The sequence below is a fragment of the Capsicum annuum genome, chromosome 5 (genome assembly GCF_002878395.1).
Source record: "Capsicum annuum cultivar UCD-10X-F1 chromosome 5, UCD10Xv1.1, whole genome shotgun sequence".
NCBI classification, from domain to species: Eukaryota; Viridiplantae; Streptophyta; class Magnoliopsida; order Solanales; family Solanaceae; genus Capsicum; species Capsicum annuum.
The window spans coordinates 214,568,887-214,582,744 of NC_061115.1; the positions used below are offsets into that span (position 1 = coordinate 214,568,887).

Below are 13,858 nucleotides of genomic sequence, written 5' to 3' on the forward strand. Positions count from 1 at the left end.
TGAGTGAGTTTCAGCTTTTTCCTCTTTCAGCCCCATTCGTGGGACTAGATAGAAACCAAATCTCCTATCACAAGGAATTTCATGTCCTAGTCCTTGAGCGGGAGTTTCTTCTACTGCTGCTAATGTACCTATAGGGTATATTCACATCCCTCCCAAACCCAGTGAGATAGCTGCAAATATATTGGAGCCTCTTGAAAATCTGATCCCGAAGGAGAAGTCATCAGAATAATGAAATTGACACCGAACATGCTTCGTGGACAAGCTTGAGTCTTTGGATTCACCCAAGCTGCCTCATAGTGAATAAGAGAGCCATGTTATTTTCCTTCTGCGGGTACAAGAATCTGTATACTAGAAATAACCACTTCAACTAGTTCAAGTTAATAAACCAAGAACACAATGAAGTGCAGAAGATACCCTCAACACAAGATCAAAGTGATCTTTCCAAGAGGTGTATTTTATTTTTAGAAATAAAGATGAAACAAAAATGGCCAAGTCGCCCGAATTCATGGTCTTTCCTTAAGGAAATAATTTCCCTCACTGTACTCGAGGTTGCGGAATTTTTATCCCAGGATAAAATGGCCAAACAAACCAATTGTAGTAGTACCTCAAACAACTGGAATATCTTCGAACTCACTGAACGTTTTGAGTGACCATACAAAATATTTTTAAGGCAAGAAGAGTGTTTTTATTCTGAAATTTTCGTTCATATCAAAACCTGTGAATGAAACTAGATTTATATAGCCATAACATGCCTCTTTGAAAAGGTGGCAGTGGTTCAATTTAGAGGTGTGACTTTTCTAGAAATGCATGTCTGTTTACCCAAAACAGTGCATTATTTTTGCTGAAACAGTATACCATTTCATGAAACAGTGCACCAGTTCGAAACAGTGCATCACTTAGTTGAAGAATTGCATCTGTTCGAACCAATGTATTAGTTCAGGAAACATAGTTTCGAAAATCTGCATCAGTTCAGTCGAAACAGAAACAGTGCATCATTTAAGTCAAAATATTACATCTGTTATTGTTACTGCATACATATAAATGGAGTATTAAACACCTAAAAAAAATTTCTGTGTTTTTGTCATTGATCAACTTTTGTCAAATAAAGTTTATCCAAAAAAATAGATCTCATCAATCGATCATTTGACAAATCCAAATCCAAAGTCGAAGCCGAGCCAAGCGACGACGACGACGACGACGCGAGGCATCTCTTATTTCTTGCCTCACTTATCATGTGGAGTAAGTGTTCTTGATTATAAACACTTCTAAGTTCTCTTCTTCCACCAATGTGGGAGAAAAAGTAAACTTTCTAATTTGGGAGTACACTTTCCATTTTAGTGTCTCCTTCCCTCCACCATTTTACTCTCTATTTTTTATTCACATTTCTTTCATATACTATGAACCCAACAATCCCCCACATGAATGGGGAATGGTTATTTTTCGTAAAAGTTTTACGGAAAAGTATGTGATCATCAAGCAAAGATTGATTGCATCTGAATAAGTGGGTTTTCCTTTAAACTTTCTATAGTGAACATGCATAGGATGCACTTGGTTAATCAATAGATTTGATATCTTTGAACCATAGAGATTTAATGTACACCTAGATAATACATGTCACACAACCAACCTTTTAACGTTTATAGTTCTCACGATTTTGTTCTTTTTAGCCATGAATACGTCCCAGTTTCATGAGATCTTAAAGAATACGCCTTTACTAACATTCTCTTTGAAGCAACTTCTACTTCGCCCTCACATAGGTGATTTCTAAACGTTCAATCCTATAGATTAAACTATTTGGTCAAATCTGCCAAATTTAGATAATCATTAAAAGACTTTTCACCTTAAGTCTTATCCTTGTTTACTATACATTCTCTACATCATGAGAATGGGTTGGGTAATTGACAATGTTGAACCTGTTAGACACAACTTTGTTTAATCTCCTTGAACCTAGCTCTTGGGATCTCCAGTCTGTTACGTAGAGTTACTGCCATGCTGACTTGTCCTAGGCCTTAAACCCATTTCCTTGGATGTCCTTTCCACTCCTTCTCTAGATAGGCCTTTTGTAAGTGGATCCGACACATTATCCTTTGACTTTATATAGTCAACAGTGATAATTCCACTAGAGAGAAGTTCCCTAGTGATATTATGTCTCCGCCGTATGTGACGAGATTTAAAATTGTACATCATGCTCCCTGCACTACCTATAGCTGCTTGACTATCACAGTGTATACAGACTGGTGCCACTGTCTTGGGACAATATAGTATATCTTCCAAGAAATTTTGGAGCCATTCTTCTTCTTCACCGGCTTTATCCAATGTGATAAATTAAGATTCCATTGTAGAGCAAGCAATACAAGTCTGTTTGGATTATTTCCAAGAGACTGCTCCTCCACCGATAGTAAATACATATCCACTTGTAGATTTTACTTTGTTTGCATCACTATATCCTTCAAGTACCGCAGGATATTTATTATAATGCAAATCATAATCTTGAGCGTATTTAAGATACCCTAAAACTCTTTTCAATGTCATCCAATAAGTTTTGTTGTTATTACTCATGTACCGACTCAATTTACTGATAGTGCATGCTATGTCTAGTCGTATACAGTTCATTATATACATTAAACATCTCAATACTCTTGCGTATTCCAATTGTGAGTCACTTTCACCTTTATTCTTTCGAAGTGCAAAGCTCGCATCCAATGGAGTCTTGGCAATACCGAATTCCATATACTTGAATTTTTCAAGTACCTTTTCGATTTAATGAGACTGTGACAATGTCAACCCTTGTGGAGTTCTATGGATTCTTATACCTAAGATCACATCTACAACTCTAAGGTCTTTCATATCAAACTTTCTCTCGAGCATTCGTTTTGTTGCATTTATGTCAGAAATGTCTCTACTGATGATTAACATATCATCCACATATAAATAAACAATGACTTGGTGATTTGGAGTGTCTTTAATATAAATATATTTATCACATTCATTTATTTTGAATCCCCTTGTCAACATGGTTTGGAAAAACTTCGCATGCCATTGTTTAGGTGCTTGCTTTAGTCCATACAATGACTTAATAAGTTTACACACCTTGTTTTCTTTTCCTGGAACCAAACCCTCAGGTTGTTCCATGTAAATTTCTTCCTCCAATTCTCCATTTAGGAATGAGGTTTTCACATCTATTTGATGGATTTGAAGATCATATACTGCAGCCAAGGCAATTAACATTCAAATCGATGTTATCCTTTGTACTAGAGAGTATGTATCAAAATAATCAAGGCCTTATTTTTGTTTGAAGCCTTTTTCTACAAGTCTTGCCTTGTATTTGTCAATAGTGCCATCTGCTTTCATTTTCCTTTTGAAGATTCATTTAGAACCTAAAGGTTTATTTCCAGGAGGAAGATCAACCGATTCCCATGTATGGTTTCTTAAGATTGAATTAATCTCACTATTGACTGCCTCTTTCCAAAAAAATGAGTCTGACGATGACATCGCTTCTTTAAATGTTTCAGGCTCATTTTCTAAGAGAAATATTACAAAATCTGATCCAAAAGAAGTTGACGTTCTTTGATGTGTACTACGTCTTGGATTTTCTTCATTATGTACATTCCCACTTGGTTCATATCGAGGTCGTTTAGATCCTCCACTAGACTTTTCATGTCTAAGTTTATACAGGTAAATGTTTTCAAAGAATTCAGAATTATCTGATTCAATTACCGTATTTTCATTTATATCTGGATGTTCGGATTTATGAACCAAAAACCGACATGCTTTACTACTTTTAGCATATCCTATGAACACGCAGTCCACCGTCTTAGGTCCTATCTTAATCCTTTTAGGCATAGGAATTTGGACCTTTGCTAGACATCCCCACACTTTGAAATATTTCAAGTTGGGTTTTCTTCCTTTCCACTTTTCATAAGGAATTGATTGTGTTTTACTATGGGGAACTCTATTGAGTATACGATTGGCCGTAAGGATATCCTCCTCCCACAAGTTTTGCGATAAACCAGAACTTATAAGTAAGGCATTCATCATTTCCTTCAAAGTTTCGTTTTTCCTTTCCACAATTCCATTAGATTGAGGTGAATATAGGGCCATAGTTTGATGGATTATTTCATTCTCTACACATATTTGCGCAAAGGGAGATTCATATTCTCCGCCCCTATCACTTCTTATCATTTTGATCCTTTTGTCTAACTGATTTTCAACTTCAGTTTTATATTGCCTAAACGCATCTATTGCTTCATCCTTACTATTTAGCTAGTAGACATAACAGTATCTAGTACAATCGTCAATAAAAGTTATGAAATACTTTTTCCCACCTCGTGATGGTGTTGACTTCATATCACAAATGTCAATGTGTATTAAGTCTAAGGGATTGGAATTCCTTTCAATGGACTTATAAGGATGCTTTGCATACTTCAATTCCACACACGCTTGACACTTTGATTTATTGCACTCAAAGTTTGGCAAAACTTCTAAGTTAATCAGTTTTCGTAATGTTTTATAATTAACATGGCCTAAACGTTCATGCCATAAATTATAAGACTCAAGTAAATAAGAAGAATTTGAACTTTTATTGATTTCAATAGTCATTACATTCATCTTATAAAGGCCCTCGGTGAGACAGCCTTTTCCTACATACATTTCTCCCTTGCTAATTACAATTTTTTCAAAAACGGTTAAACATTTGAATCCGTTCTTTTCTAGAAGTGAAACAGAAATTAAATTCCTATATAACTCCGGAACATACAAGACATTGTTAAGTGTCAAAAACTTTCCTGAAGTCATTTTTAAGCATATTTTTCCTGTTCCTTCTACCTTAGTAGTAGCGGAGTTAGTCATGTAGATCATTTCTTCTACTTGAGCCGGAGCAAATAACGAAAACAACTCTTTGTTGGCACATACATGGCGGGTGGCACCAGAATCCACCCACCATTCACGAGGATTTCCCACCATGTTACATTCTAAAAACATAGCATACAAATAATCGCATTCTTTGTTGAATTCAATCATATTTGCTTGATCCTTTTTCTTGCCTTTATTTTGGGCACGAAAATCCATGGACTTGTGGCTAATTTTGCCACAATTGAAGCATTTTTCCTTGAATTTCTTCTTGGGTTGATGGCTTTCTTGTTCAGTTTTCTTCCTTTTCTTAGAATTGTTTTGATCATCTTCTATAATATTTGCTCCATTAATTGTAGATTTCCCTTTTAACCTTCTCTCGGCAGCCTTATTATCCTCTTCAATACGCAGTCAGACAATAAGATCTTCAACAGTCATTTTCTTGCGTTTATGCTTCAAGTAGTTTTTGAAGTCTTTCCACAAAGGTGGTAGCTTCTCAACTATCGCTGCTATTTGAAATGCATCATTCACAATCAAACCTACAAAACAGTTTATGTGAGTGTTACGAACATTTTTAATTTGTTCAACTAAGGTATTTTTTCAAAGATATACCTTCTGCTAGGAGATCATTTATGATGACTTGAAACTCCTGCACTTGAGAGACAACCGATTTGCTATCTATCATTTTAAAGTCCAGGAATCGTACAATAAGGAATTTCTTAATTCCCGCATCCTTTGTTTTATATTTTTGTTCAAGTGCCCCTAATAATTCCTTCGATGTTTTAGTTCTACTGTAAACATTGTAGAGTGGAACTTGTATTTTCATCGTCATCCTCTCTCTCAGTGTTAAGGCCAGAAAGCTCAAGCAGGTTAGTTCCTACTTTATTAAATTCCAAGGATATATATATATTGAAACTAGTAACTTTAATTCCATATTATTATTATTTTTTTGCAAAAACCTTCAAAACTATAGGCACTTGGGTTTTGCACAATGTGAATTCCTTGAGTTTTATGCACCCTTTTCTAGAATTACTTGAAGGCAGTTATCAAAATTTTACACACTTCTGCAGCTTATCCAACCCTGATTTAGGCCCTGCGGTGCTTCATCGGAACTTTTTTGAGCCGGAGAACTCCCATAAGGATGGGAAGAGCATATGGAAAATTAGAACCTTTATAATCTGCCTTTTCACCTTCAACTTTATTTGCTGCTCCATCAAGCACTTCTAGCTTCAGTAATTAACAGTTGGAATCTAGTACGGCTATCTCATCCACCTCTTTCTTGACATCAAGTAATTCCCCAAGGGATGTTCCATCTGGAAGTTCAAGTGAGGTTGCCCCTTCCACAAGCATTTCAGCTGTTGTTGGAAGCACAACAGGCAACTCTATTACCTCAGGTGGTGGTCTGTCTGGTTTTGCTGCAGTATCTTCAGTATCAACTGAACCTCTTATCAGTTCAGGGCCCTCTGATGTTCCACCAATTGTGTTGATGCTATCAACAACTTCCAGTGCAGACAATGCCGACCTGAAAGCCAAAGCAACTAATTTGGGCAACCTCAATAGCAGTTCGTTCACCTTTTGCGAGCTCATCATTTGCATCTACAAGTCCTGGAAATAGTAATTTTGGTTTTTCAACAGTTACTACAATTAGCATCCAGTCTCAGAGTTCTCTTTTAAGCACTGGAGCTCAGCCACTTGTTAGTGTTCAAACTTGTCTCGCTGGATCAGACAATGCCACAGTCTCACAGAGCGCTCCTTCTCATTTTGGATCTTCGACTACATTACCAGAAGTTGGAAACGACATCTTTCTCCTCAGTTGGTTCTTCTTCAAGTAATGCTGGCTTAGTTTCTGCTGCTGCTTCAGCTAGCAACCCCGATGGCTCCAGCGCTGCTACTTTTGGAAACTTTAGTTTTGGGGCAAGTTCTTCATGTCAAGAAATGGAACTTGGGCCTAACTCAACCTCAAAAGTTAGCTCAAGTGAGGAGGATTGCCCAAGACCATATAAGCAAACCACTAGTCCATTCCCTAACTAATGTGGGACTTTTACCCACTCTAACACCCCCTTCACGCACAGGCCCAGCTGGCACTGGTGCGTGGACCGGGAGCCCAAAACGGGAATGGACCTGGCTTTGATACCATGTCAATTATGGACCTTTGACCTAACTCAACCTCAAAAGTTAGCTCATGAGAGGAGGATTACCTAAGACCATATAAGCAAACCACTATTCTTGGGCCTAACTCAATCCCAAAAACTAGCTCAAGAGGGGAGGATTGACCAAGACCATATAATCAAACCACTAGTCCATTCCCCAATCAATGTGAGACTTTTACCCACTCTAACACTTCAGCCTCATCTACGACAGTCGGTCAGTTCAGTTGGCCCTGGCAGTGGGACAACTCAGCCGGCGTTTGCTTTTGGTGCTAGTCCTGCACTGTCCGTAGCCACCTCCGCACTTGCCACTTCCATCGATGCTGCTTTTTCTATGTTTAGTTTTGGTGTTAATTCTTCATCTTCCTCTACCCGCCCCTAGCCTTTGCACATAGAATTTTGATGTTTGGGACAAACTTCTTACCTTTCAATGCCTTTTACTTATTCTTGAGCCTTTCTATCGTGATTCGACCACTGTCATTTTCCTTGATAAGAGTTGTTGGCTGATCTCCTATGATGTTATGACCCAGGAGGCAAAGCATCTTGGATTTCAACATCAGGGCGAATCTTATACTTGTAGTAGTGTTCATTCATTATTATAAGGAAAGCTTACGAATAATGAAGGGAAGAAAAATAAATCTAGACCAACCATTCATTTAGCTTATCTGTTATACTTGCCTCCTCTTTAAACAACTAAAATATTTTAATGTTTGCAGCTGAGATATGGCTTTTTTAAGGTCAAGTTCATCTCCAATGTTGATGGCTTGCTTTATCGAAATTGGTTTGTTTTAGGAGTTTGATTTATTCATGGCTTCAGTTTTTTGTTCCAAATGGGGATTGCATTAATATGCCAGTACTATTGACGCATACATCCTATCTTGGAAGACATCTCATGATTGATCTTCCCTTTCCATATCTCAGTATCCCATAATGATTTAGTTTCTATTTAGGAGAAGATAGAATTCTTTATTAGTTGATTATTTACTTATTTACTTTGTATTCTCTTGTATATATACACACACATATCAGTGAAATCAATAGAAGCTTTTATATACTTTACTCATCTTTATAAGTACAAGGCACATTGGCTAGTTTAGATGTTGACTATAAACATAGAGAAGAGGACAGTTGCCGCATTAATTTGCCAGAGCTCTCCAGGCTGTGCATTGAATGAACAAACAATTTGACATGTCCAAAGCCTTTCCCCGTGAGATAAATTAATTTGAATAGGTCAATCAATCTGTAATTTCACATTAGCTTCTGGAATTATAGCAGTCAAGTCTATTATATGTGTAGTCATGTCATTGTATGAATATGCGCATTTATCTTTTGACTTTTGAGTTTTTATGTTCGTTTTGTTGCCATCTCAAAGTGCTGATATGTATTTCCTTTTGCTGCTGCAAAAGCAAGCTTGTTCTTGAAAGAAGTGCATGTTGTGCAAAAGATAATCAATCCCTTGGGTGCATCCTAGATTCATAGCTATTCATGAACTCAATACAAAGGTAATAATGGAATTCTTTTTGTTGTTTTTCTTCTGGTGATGTGAATTGCTTGTTCTTGTTGGACTCATTTTTGCACAGATCTTAGTTTTTGCTGTTTCAGTTTGAATCTTCATTTTTTGAGGTATGGTTAGATGGGTTTGTTAAATTAACAAATCGTTGTGAATTAGTTTGAATATGATCATATTTTTGGATGGTTGCACATTGAGATGCATGTACTCGTTCACTTGTTTGCTCAAAATTTTACCAAGCTTGCAGTATTGTAGTACTATTTTGCTGAACTTTGGGTAAATGGGGTTATTTTTCTACTGATGTAACACTTCCCATTTTGCATTAATTTGTTGTTGTTATTGCTCCTGAATCTGTATCCCCTTTTTTCAAACTGTTCGGCAGGTTTTATTTAAGCTGAGGGTCTATTGGAAACAACCTCTCTATCTCTATGAGGTAGGGGTAAGGTCTGTGTACATGGTACCCTTCCCAGATCCCACTTGTGGGATTACATTGGTTATGGCATTGCCGTTGTTTGTTGTTGTCCTGACGATCTCAACTGCTTGTTCTTGTTGGGATTCATTTTGGCTCAGACTCTAGTTTGTGCTGTTTTGGTTTGAATTTTGAAAGTTTGAATCTTTTAAGCTTTTGGGTTTTCGGATATTTGTTATATGAGAAAATCCTGATGATTGATTTGAATATAATTGGAAAGTTTCTGGATAGTTGCACATAGAGATTAATGTTCTCTATAACCTGTTTTTAAAGTTTAAGCCTTTCATTTTGGCTCAAAGTTTCAGTTTTGTACTGTTTTGATATGAATTTTGAATCTTTTGAGGTTATGGTATTTTCGGGTATTTATTGAATGGGCAAATCCTGGCGATTAATTTGAATATAATCTGAAAATTTCTCAACTAGAGATTAGTTTACTCTATAACTTCTTGCTCCAACTTTTAAGCCTTTCATTTTGGCTTAAATTTTTGCAGCTCCCGCGCTGATTCATTTTGCACCTTCTAATCATACAGTAATAAAGAGAGTTAGCTCTTTATTTGTTTATCTAAGTTTGTTACTGTTTTGGTTACAATTGGATCTTTTAAGCTTCTGGGGTTTCGTTATTTTGTTAAAAGTGCAAATTCTTGTGATTATTTTGACTATAATTGAAAAAGTTTCGGTTGCATATAGAGATGAATGTACTCTCTAACTTTTCGCTCAAAGTTGTAATCTTTTTAAGGCTTAAGGTTCTTGGTTGCATGGAATTTATTGGTATATGACTTTTGTGTCCGGAAATGTTTTGGCAGATGAATATATGGAGGGATAAGAGTGCGGCATGCCAGTAGCCAATCCTGTTATCACCTGTGTTTCAGCTTCTGCGACTGGAATTTCCAGTAATTTTGTTGCTGATCCGTTCCTTTATATTCAGGTAATATTTAATTCCTGGATTATTGAATGAGTGTAGTAAGTAATTACTCGTACATGTTATTCTGGGGTAAAATGCGTTTGTAGATTTGTTATACGGAATTAAAATGAAGCATCGTTAGCTCTAATCTTCTGTAGTTATTCCTCTCTTCGTTTGAATTTGTTTCAAATTTGTTTGTCTGGGTTGGACTTGGAACCGAGTTTAAGAAAGGAAACATGTCATGTGGAAGGAGACATTCTTTTTGAAACACACTAAAAAGGAAAGTAGAACCAACTTATTGAAACGGAGGGAGTAGCATCTTATAGTTAGTCGATCTGATGTTATGGAACTTTTCAGTTTAATCACCGCTGAAATGGATGATTTGCAATCTTCTGTGTGATATAGCCGATTGCAACAATTTAAGCTGGTAGATGGGGTCGCGAGGTCTGTTACGACTATCCTCTTGCTGTGAAATCCCTCAGGGATTGATAAAATTTTCAGTAAGTGCTAGTAGATTGGGGGGGGGGGGCGGGGGGGGGGGGGGGGGGGGGGGGGTGTTAGATAGGATCAGAAAAAGGTGATACTTGTTACTTAGTTCTTACCAATATTCTTTGGCTCTTTTATGTGTTTCTTTCGTCGGCTATATTTAACATTTATGCTGCTATGAGTATACCTAGAGCATGTGGAAAATATAAACATTTTGCACTATTCTTATACACCCTACCAAACGGCCCCTTAGTATCTTGAACTCACAAACCTGACTGGTCCAGATTTGTACTTTGCGGGGTGGAATATTTAGATTGCTCGTCTCCATTGCTTACAGGATCTTGAACTTCTTTTGTTTGTAACCTAAATTTTGAACTTCTCTTGCATTCCGATCTGGTGTGGGACATTCTTAATCTGATGTTTGCTTATAATCCAGGGAGATGTCTTTTACGTGTTCTTTGAAACAAAGAATTCAGTCACAATGCAAGGAGATATCGGAGTTGCGAGAAGTACCAACAAGGGAGCATCATGGGAGCAGTTAGGCATTGCTTTGGTTGAAGACTGGCATCTGTCCTATCTGTATGTCTTTGAATATAATGGCAATATAAGTTTTCGACTCTGTGAACAACTTTCATTCATGTAACTCTATGCCATCTGTAACAACGTTAGACTTGATGTGTAAAAATCTTAATAACAAGGTTGAAGTAATGTGTGCAGGGCTCATGAATGCATGTGCGAATATTAATATTCGCCTGTATTCTAGTCCTTTATTAGTTGATAAAATGCTCTATCGGTCAAACGAAACTCGAAGATTTACTATGTGTTATCTTACTAGAATTTTGTACACTACTGATACCATGTTAGAGATGGTTATGCTCTTATATGACTTGATTATGTCAATATTGAAGATACTTTTGGGCAACGCCAAATACAAAAGATACATGATTTTCTTTTACTTAGTTTTCGTTCTTACATTTTCCTTTCTTTACAAAGTAAATATTTAGGTCCTTATACATTTTAGGTCTATTTTGCTCCGACGAGTGATTAATATTTTTATTAATTGTACGATCGTCTACAGATATATATGCTGCCTGAGAGAAGAGCAAAAGGACAACTTGGTCTCTATCGAGCTGTAAATTTTCCGCAGGAATGGACACTGGAAAAGATCATAAGTTGGCTATTTTGTTCAGATCGTAGTGGTATCGGTGCAGAGTTTAATGCTAAGTTGGAAATATGGTACAGTAGTTCACCGCTTGGTCCTTGGAAACCACATAAGAAAAATCCCATCTATAAGACACATAAGAACATGGGAGCCCGAAACGGAGGTAGACCATTTTTATACGATGGTTCTCTTTAGTGTGTTGGCCAAGACGATGGTGAAACATACGGGCGGAGGATACAAACAGAAAAAGGGGCAGCCCGGTGCACTAAAGCTACCGCTATGTGCGGTGTCCGAGGAAGGGCCCCACCTGTATCGCACGCAGCCTTACCTTGCATTTCTGGCAGAGGCTATTTCCAACCGTGACCTCCTGGTCACATGGCAGCAACGTTACCAGTTACTCCAAGGCTCACCTTCTATACAGGCGGAGGATACGTCACTTCAAAATAGAAGTGATTCCAAAGAAGTTGAAGTCCAATTGGGCCTTAAAGAGTCGATTAAGGGAAGAAACGCTTGGAATGGTATCCATTTAGGCTGTGCATCAGTCTTAGGTGTTGCAGCCTTGGTTATACTGTTCGGTGTGTCACTTGGAGCTGCTAAAGGTTTAGTTCCCCTAAGTTGGTGCCCGCATAACGTCGGAAAGAGGAGTGATATATCGTTGGATTGGGAACAGTCAAGCTTGTTCTATTCTCGAATGAGACTGTCCTGCAGCCACTTGAATAGAGCAAGCACATCACTCCGTGACAGAATAAAACCAAACACGTGTAGTGGAAGCTTGGTTCTTACCTTAATATTTTTCGTAACAGTAGTCTTAATGTGTACTGGAGTTAAATACTTAAATGGAGGTAGTGGTGCGCATGAAGCTTACCCATTACATGGTCAGTACTCTCAGTTCACTTTATTAACAATGACATACGATGCTGGGATCTGGAATCTGAAAATGTATGTCCAGCATTACTCAAGATGTTCTTCAGTGCGTGAAATCGTTGTAGTGTGGAACAAAGGACAACCTCCCGAATTGAGTGAATTCAATTCTACAGTGCCGGTAAGGATTAGAGTAGAGGAAAGAAACTGAACAATCGCTTCAAGGTTGATCCTTCTATAAAGACGAGAGCAGTTCTCGAGCTTGACGATGACATTATGATGCCTTGTGATGACGTTGAACGAGGATTTAAGGTATGGCGTGAGCATCCTGAACGAATTGTAGGGTTTTACCCTCGACTAGCAAATGGTAGCACCTTGAAGTACAGGGCTGAGAAGCACGCTCGGAAGCACAATGGATATAACATGATTCTGACTGGAGCAGCCTTTATGGACAGCAACAAGGCTTTCGAACTGTACTGGAGCAAAGCGGCAGCAGCAGGCAGAGACTTAGTAGACAGTTTTTTTGTAACACCCCGTACTTTCGGGCTAGAATTTAGACCGTCGTTCCTAAGAGTATAGACCCGAACTAGATGATTCCTTGTGAATATATGTGTGTGATCAATCCTATAGTGTGGGAATACCTTTGAATATGGATTGAGGTCTCAAAAATCCCCTAAGTCTAAGACGAGTATAAAACATTTCCAGCGATTAAGTTTTAGTGGACGTTTCAACCGGGGTCAACTTCCATCGACCATAACCTTTTGTATATAATGAATTAGAGGGCCTACTATATATCATATGAAATGTCTTCGAAATAGCTTTCCAACGATACCAATTTCGCATTAATCCAATACCCGAGCAAAAAGTTATGCTCATTTTCGTGAAAGGCAGTAAGGGTGTGCGATTGGTTAGGCGCCGCCCAACCAAACTTAGACAATTGACGAGGTGTCGCCCACCCTGGCTTGTACGATAGATTGGGCGCCGCCTAAGTCATTGCCAAGTGCCAAAAACACTCCGTTTTGACTTATATCAAGGATGTTGAAGTCATTTCACACCCCTAAACCGTCTCTAATCACTCCAAATTGTTATAAGGGATTTTTAAACACATTATTTACAATCCCTAAGCCCTAAATCATCCAAATTACGATCCAAATCCCTCTTCCATTCCCAAGAACAAGATTCAAGTACCTTTCACAAGAAATCAAGGAATTCAAGCTTAAAGGTCCAATCTTTTCGCAATTTCGTCGTCACTAAGGTACGTGGGGTTTTCCTAAAACTACATGGGCATAGTAAACTCTTCTTAATCATGTTAAAGGTTTAGAAATCATGAACTTACAAAAAAAGGGGTTTTGGATTTACAACTAGAATCATGTTTTTGAAGTCCTTGATAATATTGTTTTGGCCTTTAGGCCTTCCCTTGAAAGTGATTTGACTAGTATATATATATATATATATATATATATATATATATATA

General features: G+C 37.7%; 2 pseudogenes; both read left to right on the forward strand.

Moving 5' to 3' along the window:
• Positions 1–7,377, forward strand: part of LOC124898626 — a 30,363-nt pseudogene extending 22,986 nt beyond the window's left edge.
• A 2,388-nt stretch (positions 7,378–9,765) lies between these two features.
• Positions 9,766–13,164, forward strand: LOC107872132 (annotated as a pseudogene).
• The last annotated feature ends 694 nt before the right edge of the window (positions 13,165–13,858 follow it).